The 12,676-nt window shown below is 38.4% G+C and overlaps 1 pseudogene; it reads left to right on the forward strand.

Annotated features, from left to right (window-relative positions):
• The first annotated feature begins 3,739 nt into the window (after positions 1–3,739).
• Positions 3,740–4,383, forward strand: LOC116753530 (annotated as a pseudogene).
• The last annotated feature ends 8,293 nt before the right edge of the window (positions 4,384–12,676 follow it).

Here is a 12,676-nt window from a genome sequence, read left to right on the forward strand (position 1 = left end):
TATAGCAGCTCTTTAATTTCTTACTCTTTTCAGTGATACATCCAACCATCTAACACCTTTAACAGGCAGATGCTTCATCTCTAGGTGATGGTACCCACGGTAAGTGACATGGTAAGTATGAACAAGGACATCATCTCATTTCATGTATTTCTTCAGGGCTCTCCTCTCATCCTGAGTCAGCTTCCACTAATTCTATATTCAACACTGTGACCTTTATTACCAACAGCTAGCATTTTGTTTACATTGTGGTTTTTTTCACTTCAGAATATTTCCTAGACACTTGTTTACTATAGGTAAATATGAAAGCATAATATCATCTACATCAGTTCAGTATGCCTTTTCCCACTCTCTAGGATACTTGCTTGGTACTTGGTCTAATTTCTGCAACATATAGAATATACTCATAACAAGTAAAATTAAAAATATATATATTTTAATCAATGCTTTTCATTTAATGAGTGGAATCTCTTTCTTCTCAGGATACCTCCATCAGATAAAAGCAACACTGTTGGGAGGCATCTTCAAGATGGTGGAGGAGTAAGATGTAGAGATCACCTTCCTCCCCACAATACATCAGAAATATATCTACATGTGGAACAACTCCTACAGAATACCTACTGAATGCTGGCAGAAGACCTCAGACTTCCCAAAAGGCAAGAAACTCCTCACGTACCTGGGTAGGGCAAAAGAAAAAACAGAGACAAAAGAATAGAGATGGGACCTCACCTCTGGGAGGGAGCTGTGAAGGAGGAAAAGTTTGCACACAGTAGGAAGCCCCTTCACTGGTGGAGACGGGGTGTGGTCGGGACGGGAGAAGGTTCGGAGCCACAAAATAGAGCACAACAACAGGGGTGCAGAAGGAAAAGAGGAGAGATTCCAGCACAGAGGATCAGTGCTGACCAGCACTCACTAGCCTGAGACACTTCTCTGCACACCAGCTGGGGCAGGCAGGGGCTGGGAGCTGAGACTCGGGCTTTGGAGGTCAGATACCCAGAAAAGGACTGGGGTTGGATGTGTGAACAGAGCCTGAAGGGGGCTAGTGAGCCCCAGCTAGCCAGGAGGGAGTCCAGGAAAAAGTCTGGAACTGCCTAAGAGTCAAGAGACCATTGTTTCAGGGTGCGTGAGGAGAGGGGATTCAGAGCACCACCTAAAGGAGCAGATGTGAGCCACCACTATCAGCGCAGACACCAGAGACAGGCATGAAATGCAAACACTGCTGCTGCATCCAACAAGAATCCTGTGTACAAGCATAGGTCACTATCTACACCTCCCCTCCCAGGAGCCTGTGTAGTCTGCCACAGCCAGGGTCCCGTGATTTAGGGACAACTTCCCAAGGAGAATACATGGCACATCTCAGGCTGTTGCAACGTCATACTAGCCTCTGCTGCCGCAGGCTCGTCCCGCAATTCCATACCCCTCCCTCCCCCCAGCCTGAGTGAACCAGAGCCACCTAATCAGCCACTCCTTTAACCCCCTCCTGTCTGGGTGAGGAACAGATGCCAGAGAGTGAACTACACACAGAGGCAGGGCCAAATCCAAAGCTGAACCCCAGCAGCTGTGTGAATAAAGAAGAGAAAGGGAAATTTCTCCGTGCAGCCTCAAGACAAGCAGATTAAATCTCAACAATCAACTTCATGTACCTTGCATCTGAGGTAAACCTGAATAGACAACGAAACTTCCCAAAATGAGCTGGTGGACTTTGGGAGCAACTGTAGACTTGGGGTTTGCTTTCTGCAGCTAAATAGTTTCTGATTTTATGTTTATCATAGGTAGTATTTAGAGCTTATTATCATTGGCAGATTTGTTTATTGATTTGGTTGCTCTCTTCTTTCTTCCATTTTTTTTAATACTTTTTTTATTTTTTTACTTTAACAATTAAAAAATTATTTTAATAACTTTATTTTATTTTGTTCTTTATTTCTTTTTTCTCACTTTTCTTCTGAGCCATGTGGCTGACAGGGTTATGGTGCTCCAGCCAGAGGTCAGGCCTAAGCCTCTGAGATGGGAGAGTCGATTTCAGTACACTGGCCCACCAGAGACCTCCTGGCCCTATGTAATATCAATCAGCAAGAGCTCTCCCAGAGATCTCTGTCTCAAAGCTAAGACCCAGCTCCACTAAAGGACCAGAAATCTCCAGTGCTGGACACCCCATGCCAAGCAACTAGCAAGCCAGGAACACAACCCCACCCATTACCAGAGAGGTTGCCTAAAATCATAATAAGTTCACAGAAACACCAAAACACACCACCAGACGCGGGCCTACCCACGAGAAAGACAAGATATATCCTCATTCACCATAACACAGCAACAGACCTCTCCACCAGGAAGCATACACAACCCACTGAACCAACGTTGCCCAAAGGGGTCAGACACCAAAAACAATGGGAACTATGAACCTGAAGCCTGAAAAAGGAGACCCTGCGGCCTGAGAAAAGGAGACCCCAAATACAGTAAGTTAAGCAAAATGAGAATACAGCGAAATAAGCAGCTGATGAAGGAGCAAGGTAAAAAACCCACCAGACCAAACAAATGAAGAGGAAATAGGCAGTCTACCTGAAAAATAATTCAGAGTAATAATAGTAAAGATGATCCAAAATCTTGGAAAGAGAATGGAGAAAATACAAGAAACGTTTAACAAGAACCTAGAAGAACTAAAGAGCAAACAATGATGAACAACACAATATAAATGAAATTAAAACTCTTTGAAGGAATCAATAGCAGAATAACTGAGGCAGAAGAACAGTAAGTGACCTGGAAGATAAAATAGCAGAAATAACTACAACAGAGCATAATAAAGAAAAAAGAATGAAAAGAATTTAGGACTGCCTCAGAGACCTCAGGTACAATATTAAATACACAAACATTCAAATTATAAGGGTCCCAGAAGAGGAAGAGAAAAAGAAAGGGACTGAGAAAATATGTGAAGAGACTACAGTTGAAAACTTCCCTAACATGGGAAAGGAAATAATCTATCAAGTCCAGGAAGCACAGAGAGTCCCATACAGGATAAATCCAAGGAGAAACATGGGAAGACACATACTGATTGAAATTTCAAAAATTAACTACAAAGAAAAAATGTTAAAAGCAGTAAGGGAAAAGCAACAAATAACATACAAGGAATCCCTATCAGTTTAACAGCTGATTTTTCAGCAGAAACTGCAAGCAAGTAGGGTGTGACAGGTCATATTTAAAGTGATGAAAGGGAAAAACCTACAAACCAAGATTACTCTACCCAGCAAGAAATTCATTCAGATTCGATAGAGAGATTAAAACCTTTACAGAAAAGCTAAGAGAAGTCAGAACCACAAAACCAGTTTTACAACAAATGCTAAAGGAACTTCTCTAGGCAGGAACACAAGACAAGGAAAAGACCTACAATAACAAACCCAAAACAATTAAGAAAACATTAATAGGAACATACATATCGATAATTACCTTAAATGTAAATGGATTAAATGCTCCAACCAAAAGACATACACTGGCTGAATAGACAGAAAAACAAGACCCATATATATGCTATCTTCAAGAGACCCACTTCAGACCTATGGACACATACAGACTGAAAGTGAGGGGATGGAAAAATATATTCCATGCAAATGGAAATCAAAAGAAAGCTGGAGTAGCAATTCTCATATCAGAAAAAAAATAGACTTTAAAATAAAGACTATTGATATTCATAGCCAGTCGGCGCTCGGTTGTTGGGTTTTGTGTACTATCGGGCCAAAAGGATGATGGCGCCGCTAGGATGAAGCTCGTGAGAATTTTGATGAGATTGAGTCACGTAACTGTAACCATTGAATTAAAGAATGGAACACAGGTCCATGGAACAATCACAGGTGTAGATGTCAGCATGAATACACATCTTTTTTTTTTTTTTTTTTTTTTTTTGCGGTACGCAGGCCTCTCACTGTTGTGGCCTCTCCCATTGCAGGGCACAGGCTCCGGGCGCACAGGCTCAGTGGCCATGGCTCACGGGCCCAGCCACTCTGCGGCATGTGGGATCTTCCCAGACCGAGGCACGAAACCGTATCCCCTGCATCGGCAGGCAGATTCTCAAACACTGCACCACCAGGGAAGCCTATGAATACACATCTTAAAGCTGTGAAAATGACCCTGAAGAACAAAAAACCTGTACAGCTGGAAACACTGAGTATTTGAGGAAATAACATTTGATATTTTATTCTGCCAGACAGGTTACCTCTAGATACACTTGTCGTGGATGTTGAACCAAAGGTGAAGTCTAAGAAAAGGGAAGCTGTTACAGGAAGAGGCTGAGGACGAGGAAGAGGATGTGGCCGAGGCAGAGGAAGAGGGGGTCCTAGGCGATAATATCTCTCAAGACTACTATTTCAAAGTAATGAAGAAGAAGAAGACGTGGCAGAGGAAGACTACATGGCTAAGTTAGAAGATGGTGGAGTCCTAAGCAAATTGTGTCTCTCAAGATTATGATTTTAAAGTGATCGATGCCATGGCTGCTTTTTGTACAGGATTTGTTTGTTTGTGGCAGTTTTTAATAAACATAAATACAGGAAAAAATAAATAAATAAATAAAATAAAGACTATTACAAGAGACAAAGAAGGACATTACATAATGATCAAGGGATCAAGCCAAGAAGAGGATATAACAATTGTAAATATTTATGCACCCAACATAGGAGAACCACAATACATAAGGCAAATGCTAACAGCCATAAAAGGGGAAATTGACAGTAACACAATCATAGTAGGGGACTCCAGCACCTCATTTTCACCAATAGACAGATCATCCAAAAAGAAAATAAATAAGGAAACACAAGCTTTAAATGATACATTATACAAGATGGATTTAATTAATATTTATAGGGTATTCCATCCAAAAACAACAGAATACACTTTCTTCTCAAGTGCTTATGGAACATTCTACAGAGGACATCATATCTTGGTTCACAAAGAAAGCCTTGATAAATTTAAGAAAATTGAAATTATAACAAATATCTTTTGCAACCACAATGCTATGAGACTAGATATCAATTACAGGAAAAAACCTGTAAAAAATAAAAACACATGGAGGCTAAACAACAAGGAAGAAATAGAAAATATAAATAGACCAATCACAGGCACTGAAATTAAAATTGTGATTAAAATTCTTCCAACATCAAAAAGCCCAGGACTAGATGGCTTCACAGGGTAATTTTATTAAACATATAGAGCAGAGTTAACAACTATACTTCTCAAACTCCTGCAAAATATAGCAGAGGGGGGAACACTCCAAAACTCACTCTACAAGGCCACTATCACCCTGATAGCAAAACCAGAGAAAGGTGCAACCAAAAAAGAAAACTACAGGCCAATATCACTGATGAACATAGATGTAAAAATTCTCAACCAAATACTATCTAACAGAATTCAACAGCACATTAAAAGGATCATACACCATGATCAAGTGGGGTTTATCCCAAGAATGCAAGGATTCTTCAATATATGCAAATAAATCACTGTGATACACCATATTAACAAACTGAAGGATAAAAACCATGTGATCATCTCAATAGACGCAGAAAAAGCTTTCGACAAAAGTCAACACTGATTTACAATAAAAACTCTCCAGAAAGTAGGCATAGAGGGAACATACCTCAACATAATAAAGGCCATATATGACAAACACACAGCCAACATCATTCCCAATGGTGAAAAACTGAAACCATTTCCACTAAGATCAGGAAGAAGACAAGGTTGCCCACTCTCACCAATATTATTCAACATAATTTTGGGAGTTTTAGCCACAGCAATCAGAGACGAAAAAGAAATAAAAACAATCCAAATCGGAAAAGAAGAAGCAAAACTGTCATTCTTTGCAGATGACATGATTCTGTACATAGAGAATGCTAAAGATGCTATCAGAAAACTACTAGAGTTAATCAATGAATTTGGTATAGTTGTAGGATACAAATTTAATGCACAGAAATTTCTTGCATTCCTTTACAGTGATGATGAAAAATCTGAAAGAGAAATTAAGGAAACACTCCCATTTACCATTGCAACAAAAAGAATAAAATACCTAGGAATAAAACTACCTAAGGAGACAAAAGACCTGTATGCAGAAAACTATAAGACACTGATGAAAGAAATTAAGGCTGATACAAACAAATGGAGAGATATACGATGTTCTTGTATTGGAAGAATCAACATTGTGAAAATGACTCTACTACCCAAAGCAATCTACAGATTAAATGCAATTCTTAGCAAACTACCAATGGCATTTTTCACAGAACTAGAACCAAAAATTGCACAATGTGTATGGAAACACAAAAGACCCTGAATAGCCAAAGCAATCTTGAGAAAGAAAAACAGAGCTGGAGGAATCATTCTCCCGAACTTCAGACTATACTACAAAGCTGCAGTAATCTAGACAGTATGGTACTGGAAAAAAACAGAAATATAGATCAATGGAAGAGGATAGAAAGCCCAGAGATAAACCCACACACATATGATCACCTTATCTTTGATAAAGAAGGCAAGAATATACAGTGGAGAAAAGACGGCCTCTGCAATAAGTGGTGCTGGGAAAACTGGACAGCTACATTTAAAAGAATGAAATTAGAACATTCCCTAACACCATACACAAAAATAAACTCAAAATGGATTAAAGACCTAAATGTAAGGTCAGACACTATCAAACTCTTAGAGGAAAACATAGGCAGAGCACTCTATGACATAAATTCCAGCAAGATCCTTTTTGACCCACCTCCTAGAGAAATGGAAATAAAAACAAAATAAACAAATGGGACCTCATGCAACTTAAAAGCTTTTGCACACCAAAGGAAACCATAAACAATACAAAAAGAGAACCCATAGAATGGGAGAAAATATTTCCAAGTGATTCATTGACAAACGATTAATCTCCAAAATATACAAGCAGCTCATGCAGCTCAATATCAAATAAACAAAAACCCAATATAAAAATGGCAAGAAGATCTAAATAGACATTTCTCCAAAGAAGATATACAGATTGCCAACAAATACATGAAAGGATGCTCAACATCACTAATCATTAGAGAATGAAAATCAAAACTACAGTGAGGTGTCACCTCACACCTGTCAGAATGGCCATCCTCAAAAAATCTACAAACAATAAATGCTAGAGAGTGTGTCATGCATGTGAACCCTCTTGCACTGTTGGTGGGAATATAAATTGATACAGCCACTATGGAAAACAGTATGGAGGTTCCTTAAAAAACTAATAATAGGGCTTCCCTAGTGGCACAGTGGTTGAGCGTCCGCCTGCCGATGCAGGGGACACGGGTTTGTGCCCCGGTCCAGGAAGATCCCACATGCCGTGGAGTGGCTGGGCCCGTGAACCATGGCCACTGAGTCTGCATGTCCGGAGCCTGTGCTCTGCAATGGGAGAGGTCACAACAGTGAGAGGTCCACGTACCACAAAAACATAAAAATAAAAATAAAAACTACAAGTAGAACTACCATATGACCCAGCAATACCTCTACTGAGCATATACTCTGAGCAAACCATAATTCAAAAAGAGTCATGTACCACAATGTTCATTGCAGCTCTATTTGCAATAGCCAGGACATGGAAGCAACCTAAGTATCCATCAACAGATGAATGGAGAAAGAAGATGTGGCACATATATAAAGTGGAATATTACTCAGCCATGAAAAGAAATGGAGTTATTTGTAGTGAGGTGGATGGACCTAGATACTGTCATACAGAGTGAAGTAAGTCAGAAAGAGAAAAATAAATACTGTATGCTAACACATATATATGGACTCTAAAAATAATAATAATCGTTTTGAAGAACCTAGGGGCAGGACAGGAATAAAGACGCAGATGTAAAGAATGGACTTGAGGACATGGGGAGTGGGAAGGATAAGCTGGGACGAAGTGAGAGAGTGGCATGGACATACATACACTATCAAATGTAAAATAGATAGCTAGTGGGAATCAGTGGCATAGCACAGGGAGGTCAGCTTAGTGCTTTGTGACCACCTAGAGGGGTGGGATAGGGAGGGTGGGAGGGAGATGCAAGAGGGAGGGGATATGGGGATATACGTATATGTATAGCTGATTCACTTTGTTATACAGCAGAAACTAACACAAAATTGTAAAGCAATTATACTTCAATAAAGATGTTAAAAAATAAAAAAGTAGCTACTTTGCTGTGGCTGAAATAGAAGGGCAGACCTTGAGCCTGTCTGCTCTGTTTGCTCTTTAATTCTCTGCCTGGCAGCTGAGGCATTCTGAATTGCTCAAGAGACATAGTTTAAAAACCAGTGCTCTCGAACTCTTCCAAAATATAGCAGAGGGAGGAACACTCCCAAATTCCTTCTACGAGGCCACCATCACCTTGATACCAAAACCAGACAAGGATGTCACAAAGAAAGAAAACTACAGGCCAATATCACTGATGAACATAGATGCAAAAATCCTCAACAAAATACTAGCAAACAGAATCCAACAGCACATTAAAAGGATCATACACCATGATCAAGTGGGGTTTATTCCAGGAATGCAAGGATTCTTCAATATACGCAAATCTATCAATGTGATAAACCATATTAACAAATTGAAGGAGAAAAACCATATGATCATCTCAATAGATGCAGAGAAAGCTTTCGACAAAATTCAACACCCATTTATGATAAAAACCCTCCAGAAAGTAGGCATAGAGGGAACTTTCCTCAACATAATAAAGGCCATATATGACAAGCCCACAGCAAACATCATCCTCAATGGTGAAAAACTGAAAGCATTTCCACTAAGATCAGGAACAAGACAAGGTTGCCCACTCTCACCACTCTTATTCAACATAGTTTTGGAAGTTTTAGCCACAGCAATCAGAGAAGAAAAGGAAATAAAAGGAATCCACATCGGAAAAGAAGAAGTAAAGCTGTCACTGTTTGCAGATGACATGATACTATACATAGAGAATCCTAAAGATGCTACCAGAAAACTACTAGAGCTAATCAATGAATTTGGTAAAGTAGCAGGATACAAAATTAATGCACAGAAATCTCTGGCATTCCTATATACAAATGATGAAAAATCTGAAAGTGAAATCAAGAAAACACTCCCATTTACCATTGCAACAAAAAGAATAAAATATCTAGGAATAAACCTACCTAAGGATATGAAAGACCTGTATGCAGAAAATTATAAGACACTGATGAAAGAAATTAAAGATGATACAAATAGATGGAGAGATATACCATGTTCTTGGATGGGAAGAATCAACATTGTGAAAATGACTCTACTACCCAAAGCAATCTACAGATTCAATGCAATCCCTATCAAACTACCACTGACATTTTTCACAGAACTAGAACAAAAAATTTCGCAATTTGTATGGAAACACAAAAGACCCCGAATAGCCAAAGCAATCTTGAGAACGAAAAAAGGAGCTGGAGGAATCAGGCTCCCTGACTTCAGACTATACTACAAAGCAACAGTAATCAAGACAGTATGGTACTGGCACAAAAACAGAAAGATAGATCAGTGGAACAGGATAGAAAGCCCAGAGATAAACCCACGCACATATGGACACCTTATCTTTGATAAAGGAGGCAGGAATGTACAGTGGAGAAAGGACAGCGTCTTCAATAAATGGTGCTGGGAAAACTGGACAGGTACATGTAAAAGTATGAGATTAGATCACTCCCTAACACCATACACAAAAATAAGCTCAAAATGGATTAAAGACCTAAATGTAAGGCCAGAAACTATCAAACTCTTAGAGGAAAACATAGGAAGAACACTCTATGACATAAATCACAGCAAGATCCTTTCTGACCCACCTCCTAGAGTAATGGAAATAAAAACAAAAATAAACAAATGGGACCTAATGAAACTTCAAAGCTTTTGCACAGCAAAGGAAACCATAATCAAGACCAAAAGACAACCCTCAGAATGGGAGAAAACATTTGCAAATGAAGCAACTGACAAAGGATTAATCTCCAAAATTTACAAGCAGCTCATGCAGCTCAATAACAAAAAAACAAACAACCCCATCCAAAAATGGGCAGAAGACCTAAACAGACATTTCTCCAAAGAAGATATACAGAATGCCAACAAACACATGAAAGAATGCTCAACATCATTAATCATTAGAGAAATGCAAATCAAAACTACAATGAGATATCATCTCACACCAGTCAGAATGGCCATCATCAAAAAATCTAGAAACAATAAATGCTGGAGAGGGTGTGGAGAAAAGGGGACACTCTTGCACTGCTGGTGGGAATGTGAATTGGTTCAGCCACTATGGAGAACAGTATGGAGGTTCCTTAAAAAGCTACAAATAGAATTACCATATGACCCAGCAATCCCACTACTGGGCATATACCCTGAGAAAACCAAAATTCAAAAAGAGTCATGTACCAAAATGTTCATTGCAGCTCTATTTACAATAGCCTGGAGATGGAAAGAACCTAAGCGCCCATCATCGGACGAATGGATAAAGAAGATGTGGCACATATACACAATGGAATATTACTCAGCCTTAAAAAGAAATGAAATTGAATTATTTGTAATGAGATGGATAGACCTAGAGTCTGTCATACAGAGTGAAGTAAGTCAGAAAGACAAAGACAAATACCGTATGCTAACACATATATATGGAATTTAAGGGGAAAAAATGTCATGAAGAACCTAGGGATAAGACAGGAATAGAGGCGCAGACCTACTGGAGAACGGACTTGAGGATATGGGGAGGGGGAAGGGTGAGTTTTGACAGGGCGAGAGAGAGTCATGGACATATACACACTAACAAACGTAGTAAGGTAGATAGCTAGGGGGAAGCAGCCGCAAGGCACAGGGATATTAGCTCGGGGCTTTGGGACAGCCTGGAGGGGTGGGAGGGGGAGAGTGGGAGGGAGGGAGACGCAAGAGGGAAGACACATGGGAGCACATGTATATGTATGGCTGATTCACTTTGTTATAAATCAGAAACTAACACACTATTGTAAAGCAATTATACCCCAATAAAGATGTTAAAAAAAAAAAAAAAAAAAAAACCAGTGCTCTAAGTCTTCCCCCGCGTTTCCTAATAGCCTTATGCTATCTGTTTCTCCATTTCCTTTATATTATCACAAAGGACAAAGAACTCTTAAAGTGTTTCTGTCTAATTCAAATGTAAAGGGTCTAAGGCATAAAAATGCTTATCTTATGTATTGACTAAAATCTATTCTTTGGTTTAAATTATCATAATTAATTATATATCCATATATATATTTATCTTAACACTTTTTCTGTAGGCTAGGTAATTTTATCTTGCTTAGAAAAATCTATCACTTTGAGCATTTTTTCTCAATTGGTCACCATCTTATAATTTTTTAAGCATGTATTATGTCTGGAGGCAAATTTTAAAATATCTCAACATAACTTTCTCTGTCAGTATGCAGAAAAGTAATGTTTTTCCAAGATTGGAAAATATTATTCCCTCCATTCTGAGGTGTTCTTCTTAGGAAATAACAAAGTCTCCAGCAACATAAGGATTCATTATTTATTTTCATCTACAATGAGGAGGGAATGCTAACAATCAGGGAAGTCTGAAACTTGCATCCCATCATAGCTTTAAAATTCAAGCATGGTGCTTTACACAGCCCCATAAGTAGACATCATGGTTCAGGAGAGCAAATGTTCTCATAACACTTTACCATTCATAAGTGCTCTGTTTACATTGTCCAATTTTACCTTAAACATAACCTTTTGATATAAATTGGAAAGACATTAATATTTCAATCTGAGGGATAATGAAATTGAAGTCCAGACAGTTTAAATGACATGCTTAAAACCATTTACCTGCTAAGGGATAACACTTAGGTGACCTAAATCCTCCTTGTTCTTTTTACTGCAGCATCCTGCCAATTATGTGTCACATGTTCAGCTAAAATTAGGTGAGCTTTCAAAGTCACAAAAGGAGAAGGTGATTAAGTATAATTTTGAATAGACCATGTAAGGAAAAGACATTTTTTTACTTTGTTAAAAACAAGGCTAGCTGATTGAGATTAAGAATGTGCATAAGAATAGAAAGCTGACTTCATTAATAATATCAAGTAATTATATTAGATAAATATTTTTTCTTGAAAAAAGGCTTTTTACCAGAGCTTTGTACAAAAAGCTATGTATCTAGAAAACAAACTTATGGCTACCAAAGGGGAAAGGAGGGGAGGGATAAATTAGGTGGTTTAGATTAACAGATAAAAGCTACCATATATAAAACAGATAACCAAGAAGGTCCTACTGTATAGCACAAGAAACTATACTCAATATTTTTTTTTAAATGAAGTACAGTTGAGTTACAATGTATTAATTTCAGATGTACAGCAAAGTGATTCAGTTACACACACACATATATATATATATATATATCTTTTTCAGATTCTTTTTCATTACAGGTTATTACAAGATATTGAATATAGTTCCCTGTGCTATACAGCAGGACCTTGCTGGTTACCTGTTTTGTATATAGTAGCTTGTATCTGTTAATCCCAAACTCCTTATTTATTCCTCCCCCATTTTCTCCTTAGGTAACTATGAGTTTGTTTTCTATGTCTGTGGGTCTATTTCTGTTTTGTAAATAAGTTCAGTTGTATCATTCTTTTAGATTCCACATGTAAGTGATATCAGATAATATTTGTCTTTGTCTGACTTATTTCACTTAGTATGATAATCTCTAGGTCC

The sequence above is a fragment of the Phocoena sinus genome, chromosome 4 (genome assembly GCF_008692025.1).
Source record: "Phocoena sinus isolate mPhoSin1 chromosome 4, mPhoSin1.pri, whole genome shotgun sequence".
Classification (NCBI taxonomy): domain Eukaryota; kingdom Metazoa; phylum Chordata; class Mammalia; order Artiodactyla; family Phocoenidae; genus Phocoena; species Phocoena sinus.